We start from the raw sequence: 15,093 nt of genomic DNA, 5'->3' as shown, positions 1-15,093 counted from the left end.
AAACAACCTGTGACAGCTAGACTAGAGTGTAGGCCTTACCACTCTAGACTTCTAGAATAAACATCAATGCATACAATAGAGTAAAATAAATATTTACATAATATAATATATATATGTATATATATATTTACATTATGTTGATTTCCATAGCATTACTTATAGCTATTTTAATTTTTTATTTGTGTTGTTTTTTGTCTACATTATTGTATTGTACTGTATTTGCCTTCTATCCTCACAGTTCCTGCTTGTCCAATAGAATGATACATTTCTTACTTGTTTCAAACCTCATGTCACGCATTAGTTAAATCTACAATCCTGAAAACTGCAATGATTTACACAAATAAATAGAAGGCCTATAACAAGGAGGCTACATGGGCATAATTACACAAAATAATCACAAGAAGACCATCCATGAGGTATAATAGCCCCAGAATAAAATACTGTTTATCCAGAGCTTGGGTTACGTTAGATCTTGTCACTGAAGTCCTGGGTGTCGACTGATGGCTGTTCTTGGTCGGCTGCAGCACACACCAACTTGCTCTTGACCTTCTTATTGGAGCTGATGATGAAGAAGGGACTGAGAGAGGCATAACAGGAGGAGAAGAAGACTCTTTTGTCAGCCACCATTGGAGACATCTTAGCTACCGTCGGCATGTAAATCCAGATGACATTGTCTATGCCAAAGAATACAACATACAGGGGGAAGGCAGGCATGGTGCCATTGTGCGGGCAATAGAGAAAAATGTAGCTGTGATGCATACATCCATGTTGAGGAGCCACAGCCGTGCGAAGGTGGGCACGATGAGGCTGGGAAGACTTGCCTTAAGCCTGGACAAATGGGGTCCACCTGCAGGGGCGATGGTCACTGCATGGAACACACTGAGCATACAAGTGATGCATGCTGACAGTGCCCGGGTGATGCAGTAGGGGTAGATGACCACCTTGCAGCCCGGGTCATTCAGCAGGTCACACAGGCCAAACACAGTCATGGTCTGGGGAGCAGCATCAGGTCAACGAAGGCTAGGTGGCAGAGAATCATGTCCAAAGGCTGGAGTCAGTGCTCAGAGCAGACAATCTGGATGTAAGCCAGCAGCACCAGAGTGTTCCCCAAGATCCCTAACCCTGTCTGCAGCAGGAAGGACACCCCTTTGATGGTGACACACAGATCCAACATGATACCTAACTTGGGTACCTTGCTGAAGAATAGAGACAGAAAATGAAGTTTCTTAAACAGAGCTATGCATACACCAACTGTGAACAAATGGTCCCTATTACACTCTCTAAATTATTGGACAATGATTGCAGAAAGCATATCCTTACCTACAACTATTGATAAAGAAACATGAACACAGTATTGGTCATTCAGTGTGGTTAATTACATTTACATTTACATTTACATCATTTAGCAGACGCTCTTATCCAGAGCGACTTACAAATTGGTGCATTCAACTTATGATAGCCAGTGGGACAACCACTTTTTTTTTATTTTTATGGGGGGTGGGGGAAGAAGGATTACTTTAAACTATTCCAGGTATTCCTTAAAGAGGTAGGGTTTCAAGTGTCTCTGGAAGATGATCAGTGACTCCGCTGTCCTGGCGTCGTGGGGGAGCTTGTTCCACCATTGGGGTGCCAGAGCAGCGAATAGCTTTGACTGGGCTGAGCGGGAACTGTGCTTCTGTAGAGGTAGGGGAGCTAGCAGGCCAGAGGTGGATGAACGTAGTGCCCTCGTTTGGGTGTAGGGTCTGATCAGAGCCTGAAGGTAAGGAGGTGCTGTTCCCCTCACAGCTCCGTAGGCAAGCACCATGGTCTTGTAGTAGATGCGAGCCTCAACTGGAAGCCAGTGGAGTGTGCGGAGGAGCGGGGTGACATGAGAGAACTTGGGAAGGTTGAACACCAGACGGGCTGCAGCGTTCTGGATAAGTTGAAGGGGTTTAATGGCACAGGCAGGGAGCCCAGCCAACAGCGAGTTGCAGTAATTACCCCTGCAATTTCAATACTCTGTGGGGATTATTAGGGGACAACATTAGAACACTCACCCCACCCCTCCTAAAACTCAATATGTAACTAATAGTAACTACTAGAGCTTTTTCTTTTCAGATGACAGCATTAATGTCAATAATGGCCATATTCTATAGAAACCTCAATAAAAAAATAAAAAAATAATGGTATAACTCAAGAAACAGTCATGTTTTAGGATGGCCCTGTCAATGGGGTAATATCTGTTATTAGAGCACCCATACCCCAGCAGAGGTTTTTGTTATTGTTGATGTAAAAGCAGCTTGATTAAGCTATTTGGAAGTAATTTAACCTCTACGGGATTGGTGTCCCGTATACGGGACGGTTGAGCTAACGTGCGCTAATGTGATTAGCATGACTGTTGTAAGTAACAGCTAACTTTCCAGGACATAGACATGTCTTATATGGGCAGAAAGCTTAAATTCTTGTTAATCTAACTGCACTGTCCAATTTACAGTAGCTATTGCAGTGAAAAAATACCATGCTATTGTTTGAGGAGAGTGCACAACAACAAAAAACTTATCACGGCAACTGGTTTGATACATTCACCTCTGAAGGTAAATAATGTACTTACATTCAGTAATCTTGCTCTGATTTGTCATCCTGAGGGTCCCAGAGATAAAATGTAGCATAGTTTTGTTTGATAAAATCCATTTTTATATTCAAATGTAGGAATTGGGTTCTACAGTTTGAACCGTTGCTGTCTCTGGCTCCACACCCACCTAGATCTGTGAAAGTTAGTGTACAAGCTAATGATCCATCATGTATGACATTCCTGGAAGTGTGTAAACTTACATTTTGTATTACCATATAATTTTTGTATGTTCTCTATAGTTATGTACATTCAATTGACCAATTCGGCACATTTGGGCAGACTTGATACAAAATAGTCCAGTATTGCAATGCTTCACTGGATCAATCTGAAACTTTGCATGCACTGCTACCATTTAGTGGCCAAAATCTAAATTGCGCCTAAACTCCTATATGATATTGTGGCCTTTCTCTTACATTTCAAAGATGATGGAACAAAAAAATAGAAAATATATGTTTTTTTGTTTGTATTATCTTTTACCAGATCTAATGTGTTATATTCTCCTACATTAATTTTATATTTCCACAAACTTCAAAGTGTTTCCTTTCAAATGGTATCAAGAATATGCAAATCCTTGCTTCAGGTCCTGAGTTACAGGCAGTTAGATTTGGGTATGTCATTTTAGTCAAAAATTGAAAAAAAGGGTCAGATCCTTAAGAGGTTCATGCACAGCTGGCCCCTTTCACTGCTCACTTCTGTTATCTCCTGTCCTGGGAGTATGTCGCCCAGGGACACAGCAGCACAGGTAATTATCTAGCAATAACGGATGTTTAGTCTAATTCAGAGCAATGGGAAAGTAGCCTTCTATTTTGATTCCCACTCTTAACACTGCTTTATTCACCTACAAGAACAATCACCCTGTTTCACCAAACCTCTGCTGCACAGTGGGGATTAACAATCCAGACAGTGTACATTTCTAATCCAGTGTTGCTCCATTCTCAAAATATGAATGAAAGATGGTAATGTTGTGGTTTAGCTGTGCTTAAGGCATAACAGTGTATTTTAGACAGCACCCTTAACTATAAGTCAAACTTGGAGTAAAGTCAACCCATGCTGAAGGATCCTCGATAAAGGCTAAGGTGACATTTGAATTTCACTTGCTACTCATTTTCAAACCACTTTGAGATCAATAATCTGAGGTGGTGTTATTTCCCCATGTGAGTATCAATATGTTGACATGAGTAGAGTACTAATTAGAATGCAAGCTCATGCATGTTCTTTTCTAGGGATTCTATCATGTATTCTACATAGTAAGCAGAGGGTTTTTAATATGTTTCCTCCAAAGACCAGACCCGTTTTCTACCCCTTCGAATTACTTTATTGATTTATTTTTCATTGCAATGCCTCAAACAGGTTGTCAAAAACTACAGACGACTGTTGAATATCTAAATAAGTATACTCTCCCAGGAGTGAGACTTACAGGCATAAATAGATATTTTAGTGGAATTCCAGTGTGTTTTTATGGACGAAGGTCTTTGCTTCAGCACTTCTATCTCTGACAGAGGACAGTGAAGTGTGTTTCACATCAATGACATCAAACAAGCTCAAGTCTATCTGACTTGTTATGCATCTCATTGCAAACATCAATCACAAAGTAAAACAGAAACACATTGCTCATATTTTTCAGTTTGGGGTAACTATTTTACTCCAGGTCAGACCTTTTTGAATGGCAAAAATTACACATTTATCTTGTCACATCATTCTCCATAGGGGGGCACTGTAGCCTTATTGTTAGTCCTTACCTGGACCATAGCAGAAAGCAATTCAAAGGAACCATAGAAATAGAGCAGTAGGCCTAGTCTATGAGTATTGAAAGTGACAGGTTTGGCTGGGAATACATTGAGCATTAGACATAGGGTTTTGTACCCATTCGAATGCTTTCTTTGCATAATAACTGGACATATAGATACTTATTGAGACCTCAATTTCCTTTTATTTGTTGTCATTCTGTCCTCAGTCCTGATGAAATGTTTTGGTGCCATATAGCCACAGCTGGAACAGATGCAGTAATCTGTATTGATCTCAGGTAATTGGAGGGAGATGGAAGAGGAGCATAAAGTCAGTGGACCATGCTAATCACCACCTACAGTTACTGAATCTCTCTGAGAGTATAAGAACACGAGGAAACTCACTAGCCATGGGGACTTTGGTCTGCTTTACAAACAGACTAGTGATCAGACTCCAACATCATAAAGCATACCTCTCAGGTAAGAGAACTGATGCATGCAATGGCCTTCTGAGATGATTGAATATATTAACAAATTGTTAGGCCTACTGCTGCTAGGTAGCTCTCTCTCTGCTCTCTCCCTCCCCTCTGTCTGTCCTTGATTGCAGGAGTGAAGTCTGGTGTGCGGGAGTCAGGGTTCCAGCTGCAGCTCATTCACCATAATCACCTCAGCCTTTAAGACCCGGTCAAACTTACCACTCATCGTCAGATCATAGTCAAGACGACCATATATTTGGAACCTGACTCCTGCCTCCGCTTCACTCCTGCCACCACCATCCTGCTCTCCACTACCGGACCTCTCTTTTGGACTCACCACGGACACTAGGACATTACGGTACCACACCTGCCCTGACCTGGATCTGTTACCCTCCCTGTAACCTGGACTTGCTCTTCCCCTATTATTGGAAACCTGGACTATTGAACATTTTAAATAAACCTGTTAAACCTTCTCTGGCTTGGTGTACTTGTCTGCATTTGGGTTCTAATACTGGTAAATCATAACAGTATGATCTGACCATCATGAACCCAGCAGACAGTAGCTTGGATACCACCCCAGAGTGCACTCAAATTTGGACTGCCATAGCCAATCAGGGCATTTTACTTGGCCAACATGATACCCTGTTTAAGACGATTGCTGAGGACAGTCAGGTGCTGCTTAATCAGGTTCAATTACTCACCAATCAAGTGTCTGCCCTTACTACCCCTTCAGCCCAGATCAGAGAGCCTTTTGTTCCTGCTCCAGAGCGCTATGACGAGAACATGGGAACCTGTGGCGATTTTTTGACTCAATGCTCGTTAGTGTTTGAACAACAGCCCCTCACCTACGCCTCAGAAAGAGCCCGTATTGCCTACCTTATCAACTCTACTAGCGGTTCCGCTCGTGCCTGGGGATCCGCGGTCTGGGAGAGTCAGTCAGACATTTGCAACGCTTACGTTGCCTTCACCACTGAGATGAGGAAGGTTTTTGACCACCCCGTCACGAGGCAAGGAGGCTGCGAAACGGTTGTTTTCTCTTCGGCAGGGGGCTCGCAGTGTGGCGGAGATGGCAGTGGAGTTTCGGACTTTAGCAGCAGTGAGTGGTTGGAATGACGAGGCATTACAAGGAGTGTTCATCAATGCTTTGTCTGAGACTTTAAAAGATGAATTGGTGTCATATGATGAATCGCCTACGCTGGATAATCTTATTTCACTCACCATCAGGTTGGATAATCGGATTCGGGAGCGCCGCCGGGAGAGGAGTGTTAGTTCCAAGCAACCTGTCTGTCATCAACAAACTCCTCCCCGCATCTTCCCTACGGAGAAAGCCGTGTCTTCCCGAGTCGATACGAGGAGCACTGAACCCGAAGCCATGGAGGTGGGTCGTGCACGGTTGTCCTCAGAGGAGCGTGCACGTCGCATTCAGGCTCGGGTCTGCCTGTATTGTGGAGAAGCTGGTCATTTCGTTCCTTCCTGCCCAGTTCGTCCGGGGAAAAGGGCCGGCTCATCATTAATGGGAGAAGTTTTGGTGAGCCGAGCAGCGGATTCTTCCTCTTCTCCCCGCATTCTGCTCCAGGCATCCCTCCAGTGGCAGTTCCAGAATCTCTCTGTTAGTGCGCTGATTGATTCTGATGCAGCCGGACCCCGACCGCCAGTTTGTCGTGGAGGTGGATGCATCCGACACTGGGGTAGGTGCGGTGTTGTCACAGCGTTCTCCTGAAGATAACAAACTGCATCCCTGTGCTTTTCTCTCAAGGAAACTTTCTCAGGCAGAGAGGAATTATGATGTTGGCAATCGTGAACTGCTCGCCGTTAAGCTGGCTCTCGAGGAGTGGCGACATTGGTTGGAGGGGGCGGAACAACCCTTCATCGTTTGGACGGATCATAAGAATCTGGCTTACCTCCAGTCAGCGAAGCAGCTCAACCCCCGTCAAGCCAGGTGGGCACTATTTTTTGGGAGATTCAATTTTTCTCTGTCTTACCGTCCTGGGTCACGTAACGTCAAGCCTGACGCCCTGTCTCGTGTTCATTCGGCTGTTGATACTGGTAGTAACCCTGAACCCATTTTGCCTCCTACCTGCAGTATTGCGGTCGTCACATGTGACATCGAGGGGATTGTTAGACAGGCTCAACATCATCAAGCTGACCCTGGGAGGGGTCCTCCTAACCGGATGTTTGTCCCTGAGTCTGCTCGCTCCCAGGTACTTCAGTGGGCTCACTCGTCTCCCCTTACCTGTCACCCTGGAGTTTCGCGGACCCTTGACTTTGTGCGACGGAAGTTCTGGTGGGCCACGATGGAGGCGGACACTCGAGCCTTCATTGCTGCTTGTACGGTATGTGCACGAAGTAAGAACTCCACCCAGGCCAGCGCTGGTCATCTACGACCTCTACCTATACCCAGCCGGCCCTGGTCGCATATCGCTCTGGATTTTGTCACTGGACTTCCCCCTCGTCTGGAAAGACTGTAATTCTTACGGTGATTGATCGTTTTTCTAAGTTCGCTCATTTTTGGCCCTACCTAAACTGCCCACTGCCAGAGAGACGGCTGATATTTTGGTTGAACATGTGTCCTGCTCTCATGGTCTACCCACGGATATTGTCTCTGACAGGGGTCCCCAGTTTGTCTCCCAGGTGTGGAAAGCTTTCTGTAAAGCTTTGGGCATTACATCCAGCCTGTCCTCTGGATATCACCCCCAGACCAACGGGCAAGCCGAGAGAGCGAACCAGGAGATGGAGACCGCTCTTCGCTGTGTCACAGGGTCTAACCCTGGGTCATGGAGCTCCATGCTCCCCTGGGTGGAATATGCTCATAACACCTTGACTAACGCTTCCTCTGGTTTGTCTCCTTTTCTGTGTGCTCTGGGTTATCAACCTCCCCTGTTCCCTTCTCAAGAGAGGGAACTGGCGGTACCCTCGGTGCAGTCCCACATGCGCCGCTGCTTCAAGGTCTGGAGGAAGGCCAGGGTAGCTCTGTCCCGGGCTTCGGCGTACATGCAGAGGCAAGCCAACCGTCACCGGTCCCAGGCTCCCGGTTACTCTCCTGGTCAAGAGGTATGGCTGAAGTCACGGGACCTTCCATTGAAGGTGGAGTCTAAGAAGATGGCGCCTCGTTTTATAGGACCGTTCAAGATACTGTCTATTGTTAACCCCCTGCGCGGTTAAGCTACAGCTTCCTGCCTCCCCTACGGGTTCATTCCACCTTTCATGTTTCCCAGATTAAGCCTGTGTCGGTTAGCCCTCTGTGCCCGCCCTCTCGTCCCCCTCCTCCGCCCAGGATCGTGGGTGGGGGTCCGGTCTACACTGTCCGGCGACTTCTGGATGTTCGCCGCCGGGGTCGTGGTTTCCAGTACCTGGTGGATTGGGAGGGTTATGGTCCTGAGGAACGTTCCTGGGTGCCCAGGAGCTTCATTGTGGATCCTGCTCTGGTCCGAGAGTTTCATAGGTTACATCCCGATAAACCCGTCGGCCGCCAGGTGGCGTCCGTAGAGGGGGGGTACTGTTAGGCCTACTGCTGCTAGGTAGCTCTCTCTCTGCTCTCTCCCTCCCCTCTGTCTGTCCTTGATTGCAGGAGTGAAGTCTGGTGTGCGGGAGTCAGGGTTCCAGCTGCAGCTCATTCACCATAATCACCTCAGCCTTTAAGACCCGGTCAAACTTACCACTCATCGTCAGATCATAGTCAAGACGACCATATATTTGGAACCTGACTCCTGCCTCCGCTTCACTCCTGCCACCACCATCCTGCTCTCCACTACCGGACCTCTCTTTTGGACTCACCACGGACACTAGGACATTACGGTACCACACCTGCCCTGACCTGGATCTGTTACCCTCCCTGTAACCTGGACTTGCTCTTCCCCTATTATTGGAAACCTGGACTATTGAACATTTTAAATAAACCTGTTAAACCTTCTCTGGCTTGGTGTACTTGTCTGCATTTGGGTTCTAATACTGGTAAATCATAACAGTATGATCTGACCATCATGAACCCAGCAGACAGTAGCTGGATACCACCCCAGAGTGCACTCAAATTTGGACTGCCATAGCCAATCAGGGCATTTTACTTGGCCAACATGATACCCTGTTTAAGACGATTGCTGAGGACAGTCAGGTGCTGCTTAATCAGGTTCAATTACTCACCAATCAAGTGTCTGCCCCTTACTACCCCTTCAGCCCAGATCAGAGAGCCTTTTGTTCCTGCTCCAGAGCGCTATGACGAGAACATGGGAACCTGTGGCGATTTTTTGACTCAATGCTCGTTAGTGTTTGAACAACAGCCCCTCACCTACGCCTCAGAAAGAGCCCGTATTGCCTACCTTATCAACTCTACTAGCGGTTCCGCTCGTGCCTGGGGATCCGCGGTCTGGGAGAGTCAGTCAGACATTTGCAACGCTTACGTTGCCTTCACCACTGAGATGAGGAAGGTTTTTGACCACCCCGTACGAGGCAAGGAGGCTGCGAAACGGTTGTTTTCTCTTCGGCAGGGGGCTCGCAGTGTGGCGGAGATGGCAGTGGAGTTTCGGACTTTAGCAGCAGTGAGTGGTTGGAATGACGAGGCATTACAAGGAGTGTTCATCAATGCTTTGTCTGAGACTTTAAAAGATGAATTGGTGTCATATGATGAATCGCCTACGCTGGATAATCTTATTTCACTCACCATCAGGTTGGATAATCGGATTCGGGAGCGCCGCCGGGAGAGGAGTGTTAGTTCCAAGCAACCTGTCTGTCATCAACAAACTCCTCCCCGCATCTTCCCTACGGAGAAAGCCGTGTCTTCCCGAGTCGATACGAGGAGCACTGAACCCGAAGCCATGGAGGTGGGTCGGTGCACGGTTGTCCTCAGAGGAGCGTGCACGTCGCATTCAGGCTCGGGTCTGCCTGTATTGTGGAGAAGCTGGTCATTTCGTTCCTTCCTGCCCAGTTCGTCCGGGAAAAGGGCCGGCTCATCATTAATGGGAGAAGTTTTGGTGAGCCGAGCAGCGGATTCTTCCTCTTCTCCCCGCATTCTGCTCCAGGCATCCCTCCAGTGGCAGTTCCAGAATCTCTCTGTTAGTGCGCTGATTGATTCTGATGCAGCCGGACCCCGACCGCCAGTTTGTCGTGGAGGTGGATGCATCCGACACTGGGGTAGGTGCGGTGTTGTCACAGCGTTCTCCTGAAGATAACAAACTGCATCCCTGTGCTTTTCTCTCAAGGAAACTTTCTCAGGCAGAGAGGAATTATGATGTTGGCAATCGTGAACTGCTCGCCGTTAAGCTGGCTCTCGAGGAGTGGCGACATTGGTTGGAGGGGGGCGGAACAACCCTTCATCGTTTGGACGGATCATAAGAATCTGGCTTACCTCCAGTCAGCGAAGCAGCTCAACCCCCGTCAAGCCAGGTGGGCACTATTTTTTGGGAGATTCAATTTTTTCTCTGTCTTACCGTCCTGGGTCACGCAACGTCAAGCCTGACGCCCTGTCTCGTGTTCATTCGGCTGTTGATACTGGTAGTAACCCTGAACCCATTTTGCCTCCTACCTGCAGTATTGCGGTCGTCACATGTGACATCGAGGGGATTGTTAGACAGGCTCAACATCATCAAGCTGACCCTGGGAGGGGTCCTCCTAACCGGATGTTTGTCCCTGAGTCTGCTCGCTCCCAGGTACTTCAGTGGGCTCACTCGTCTCCCCTTACCTGTCACCCTGGAGTTTCGCGGACCCTTGACTTTGTGCGACGGAAGTTCTGGTGGGCCACGATGGAGGCGGACACTCGAGCCTTCATTGCTGCTTGTACGGTATGTGCACGAAGTAAGAACTCCACCCAGGCCAGCGCTGGTCATCTACGACCTCTACCTATACCCAGCCGGCCCTGGTCGCATATCGCTCTGGATTTTGTCACTGGACTTCCCCCCTCGTCTGGAAAGACTGTAATTCTTACGGTGATTGATCGTTTTTCTAAGTTCGCTCATTTTTTGGCCCTACCTAAACTGCCCACTGCCAGAGAGACGGCTGATATTTTGGTTGAACATGTGTCCTGCTCTCATGGTCTACCCACGGATATTGTCTCTGACAGGGGTCCCCAGTTTGTCTCCCAGGTGTGGAAAGCTTTCTGTAAAGCTTTGGGCATTACATCCAGCCTGTCCTCTGGATATCACCCCCAGACCAACGGGCAAGCCGAGAGAGCGAACCAGGAGATGGAGACCGCTCTTCGCTGTGTCACAGGGTCTAACCCTGGGTCATGGAGCTCCATGCTCCCCTGGGTGGAATATGCTCATAACACCTTGACTAACGCTTCCTCTGGTTTGTCTCCTTTTCTGTGTGCTCTGGGTTATCAACCTCCCCTGTTCCCTTCTCAAGAGAGGGAACTGGCGGTACCCTCGGTGCAGTCCCACATGCGCCGCTGCTTCAAGGTCTGGAGGAAGGCCAGGGTAGCTCTGTCCCGGGCTTCGGCGTACATGCAGAGGCAAGCCAACCGTCACCGGTCCCAGGCTCCCCGGTTACTCTCCTGGTCAAGAGGTATGGCTGAAGTCACGGGACCTTCCATTGAAGGTGGAGTCTAAGAAGATGGCGCCTCGTTTTATAGGACCGTTCAAGATACTGTCTATTGTTAACCCCTGCGCGGTTAAGCTACAGCTTCCTGCCTCCCTACGGGTTCATTCCACCTTTCATGTTTCCCAGATTAAGCCTGTGTCGGTTAGCCCTCTGTGCCCGCCCTCTCGTCCCCCTCCTCCGCCCAGGATCGTGGGTGGGGGTCCGGTCTACACTGTCCGGCGACTTCTGGATGTTCGCCGCCGGGGTCGTGGTTTCCAGTACCTGGTGGATTGGGAGGGTTATGGTCCTGAGGAACGTTCCTGGGTGCCCAGGAGCTTCATTGTGGATCCTGCTCTGGTCCGAGAGTTTCATAGGTTACATCCCGATAAACCCCGTCGGCCGCCAGGTGGCGTCCGTAGAGGGGGGTACTGTTAGGCCTACTGCTGCTAGGTAGCTCTCTCTCTGCTCTCTCCCTCCCCTCTGTCTGTCCTTGATTGCAGGAGTGAAGTCTGGTGTGCGGGAGTCAGGGTTCCAGCTGCAGCTCATTCACCATAATCACCTCAGCCTTTAAGACCCGGTCAAACTTACCACTCATCGTCAGATCATAGTCAAGACGACCATATATTTGGAACCTGACTCCTGCCTCCGCTTCACTCCTGCCACCACCATCCTGCTCTCCACTACCGGACCTCTCTTTTGGACTCACCACGGACACTAGGACATTACGGTACCACACCTGCCCTGACCTGGATCTGTTACCCTCCCTGTAACCTGGACTTGCTCTTCCCCTATTATTGGAAACCTGGACTATTGAACATTTTAAATAAACCTGTTAAACCTTCTCTGGCTTGGTGTACTTGTCTGCATTTGGGTTCTAATACTGGTAAATCATAACACAAATACTGATTTGACATGTATTTTCATATCCTTTATCTCCTCAACCATGGAATCAGAGGAGGTGGTCTGGGGAATGCTGTACCTGTCCCTCACTGTGGTTGATGTCCCAGGAAACACTTCTGTCATCATGGCATTCCTCCTGGCACTGTACCAGGAGCACCAGCTCCTTCCTGCTGATGCCATCGTGCTGCACCTAGCCTGTGCCAACCTGCTTGTGGTGGGCGTGCGCTGCCTGCTAGAGACCCTGGATACCTTCCCGCAGCCATAGCCTTGTCCCTGGGCTCCCGGAACAACTCGGGCCTCATGCAGCACAGCATTCATTTGTTTGCTTCCCTTCTACGCAGTCCATGCAGGTGAACGGGGCTGTCCAGGTGGGGAGGGACGTGGTGCCTATGGCCCTGATGGCAAGTCTGGTTATCCTTGTGTTTCTGTACCGCCACAGCCAGCAGGTGAAGGGACTCCGCAGCAGCTCTGGGGCCAGTGGTGGGGCAGAGCGGTGGGTGGCTATGGCTGTAGTGATCCTGTACATGCTCCTCTATTGGGTGGATAATGGACTGTGCACATATTATTCTCATCGCTGTATGAAGCACTCAGCCCCTTGCTGATCATAGCCACCAACAGGAAGATGAACAGCAGGCTGAGGTGTGTGGTGCAGGAGAGGCCCGTTCAGGACAGTGCCACTACACTATCTACTGTGTGAGTTAGGGACATTATTGTGGTCAGATATGGTTACAAAGATGAGGAATGTTGATTATTAATGAATTATGTTGCTATTAGAATATGGATTATAAAACATACAGAGCTAACATTGTACAATGTGAAATGCATGGCAAAGGTATCTTGAACTCATGTATTTTTTTCCCATTTAATATTCTTCAGCATATAACATTATTGTTTGAGCTGTTTTGATAATTATGTGGCAAAGTTGGTGGCAAGCTTGGATTTACAGAACTGGACGGTCATGAAACCAATATATTGCTAGAAATGAACATGTCTAGAAAATAAAAAAGAAGCATCAAGCAGAGTTTGAGCCTTTTTTGTCACACAGTCCTATTAGTGAAATTGCCATGATATTAATCATTCCAGATTTATCTTGTTATCGTTTTGTTTGTTCATTCATTATACTCCTTCAACTTAATTGGGTGGAAGAATTATAACTGGATGACTAACAGCACACTATAGCTGTCAAATGACTTCCAGCAGTCTCTTTCATTGCAATTAACGCTTTGAATAGGGTCTGCAAAATGTCCCATTGCTAATGAAGATAGTTAATTGCCCCACAGAGACCCAGGTACCGTCTCATGGGAAAACCAGCTCTCTTTAGAAGAAGAATTATACATTTACTATCTGAATAGAAATATGTGATGGAAATGTGAGAGGGATGGTTTTCAATTATAGGCCAAATACTAAAGACGAAACTGCTAAGATAAAAGTATCCGATTGGTTGATATTATACATGTAGACATTTGCATCTACTTAGATGAAGCCATGTCAAGTTAGATGAAGTTGCTTAAGGAAAGATAAGCCCTTGATTAAATTATTCACTAGGGGTGATATAACCATTTGCATGTAGTTGTATTCTACCTCAGGAAAGCCAGGGCTGAGTAAAAGGGACTAGGAGGGGTGGGGTTAAGGGTGTCTGAATGACAACTTGTGATTTTCACAACCAATATATTGGTTTTCATGATTTATGTACAAAGAGTGAGTCATTAGTCATCATATGGCAATTACTACAAAAAATGTTAGTATTCTTAAAGGGCTTTGTATTATGTGCCTGGACACATATATTTTCATTTTAGATGCAACTTGTTTTTTAGATGCATTATATCAGTAGAGGTACTGTATTTATTTATTTGTTTTATTTATTTCACCTTTATTTAACCAGGTAAGCCAGTTGAGAAAAAGTTCTCATTTACAACTACGACCTGGCCAAGATAAAGCAAAGCAGTGCGATAAAAACAACAACAACAACACAGAGTTACACATGGGATAAAACAAAACATACAGTCAATAACACAATAGAAAATATATATACAGTGTGTGCAAATGTAGTAAGTTATGGAGGTAAAGCAATAAATAGGCCATAGTGCAAAATAATAACAATTTAGTATTAACACTGGAGTGATAGATGTGCAGAAGAAGATGTGCAAATAGAGATACTGGGGTGCAAATTAGCAAAATAAATAACAATATGGGGATGAGGTAGTTGGGTGGGCTAATTACAGATGGACTGTCTACAGGTGCAGTGATCGGTAAGGTGCTCTGACAACTGATGCTTAAAGTTAGTGAGGGAGATAAGCGTCTCCAGCTTCAGAGATTTTTGCAGTTCGTTCCAGTCATTTGCAGCAGAGAGCTGGAAGGAATGGCGACCAAAGGAGGTGTTGGCTTTGGGGATGACCAGTGAGATATACCTGCTGGAGCGCATACTACGGGTGGGTGTTGCTATGGTGACCAATAAGCTAAGATAAGGCGGGGATTTGCCTAGCAGTGATTTATAGATGACCTGGAGCCAGTGGGTTTGGCGACGAATATGTAGTGAGGGTCAGCCAATGAGAGCGTACAGGTCACAATGGTGGGTAGTACATGGGGCTTTGGTGACAAAACGGATGGCACTGTGATATACTACTTCCAATTTGCTGAGTAGAGTGTTGGAGGCTATTTTGTATGGCAGGTCATAGGTCACAGAAATGGTCATGAATGTAGAATATGAATGACCAAGAATCTGACCTTGCCCACCATGTTCTTGTAGAGATTGCAACTGTGTCATACACCAACCGATAAACAGAATGCATTTAGTAACACTTTATTCATGTTTGCACCTCTCTGTCAGGCTTGGATTATTTTCTGATCTATGTAAAAAATGCTCCTAATGTTTTTT

At 47.0% G+C, this 15,093-nt stretch overlaps 1 pseudogene; it reads right to left on the bottom strand.

Annotated features, from left to right (window-relative positions):
• Nucleotides 1–465: 465 nt before the first annotated feature.
• LOC121578791 lies at nucleotides 466–1,174 on the bottom strand (annotated as a pseudogene).
• Between the last annotated feature and the right edge of the window lie 13,919 nt (nucleotides 1,175–15,093).

The sequence above is a fragment of the Coregonus clupeaformis genome, chromosome 12 (genome assembly GCF_020615455.1).
Source record: "Coregonus clupeaformis isolate EN_2021a chromosome 12, ASM2061545v1, whole genome shotgun sequence".
Lineage (NCBI taxonomy): Eukaryota > Metazoa > Chordata > Actinopteri > Salmoniformes > Salmonidae > Coregonus > Coregonus clupeaformis.
Note: the sequence above shows the minus strand (reverse complement) of the source record. Positions and strands in the feature narration are given on the sequence as shown.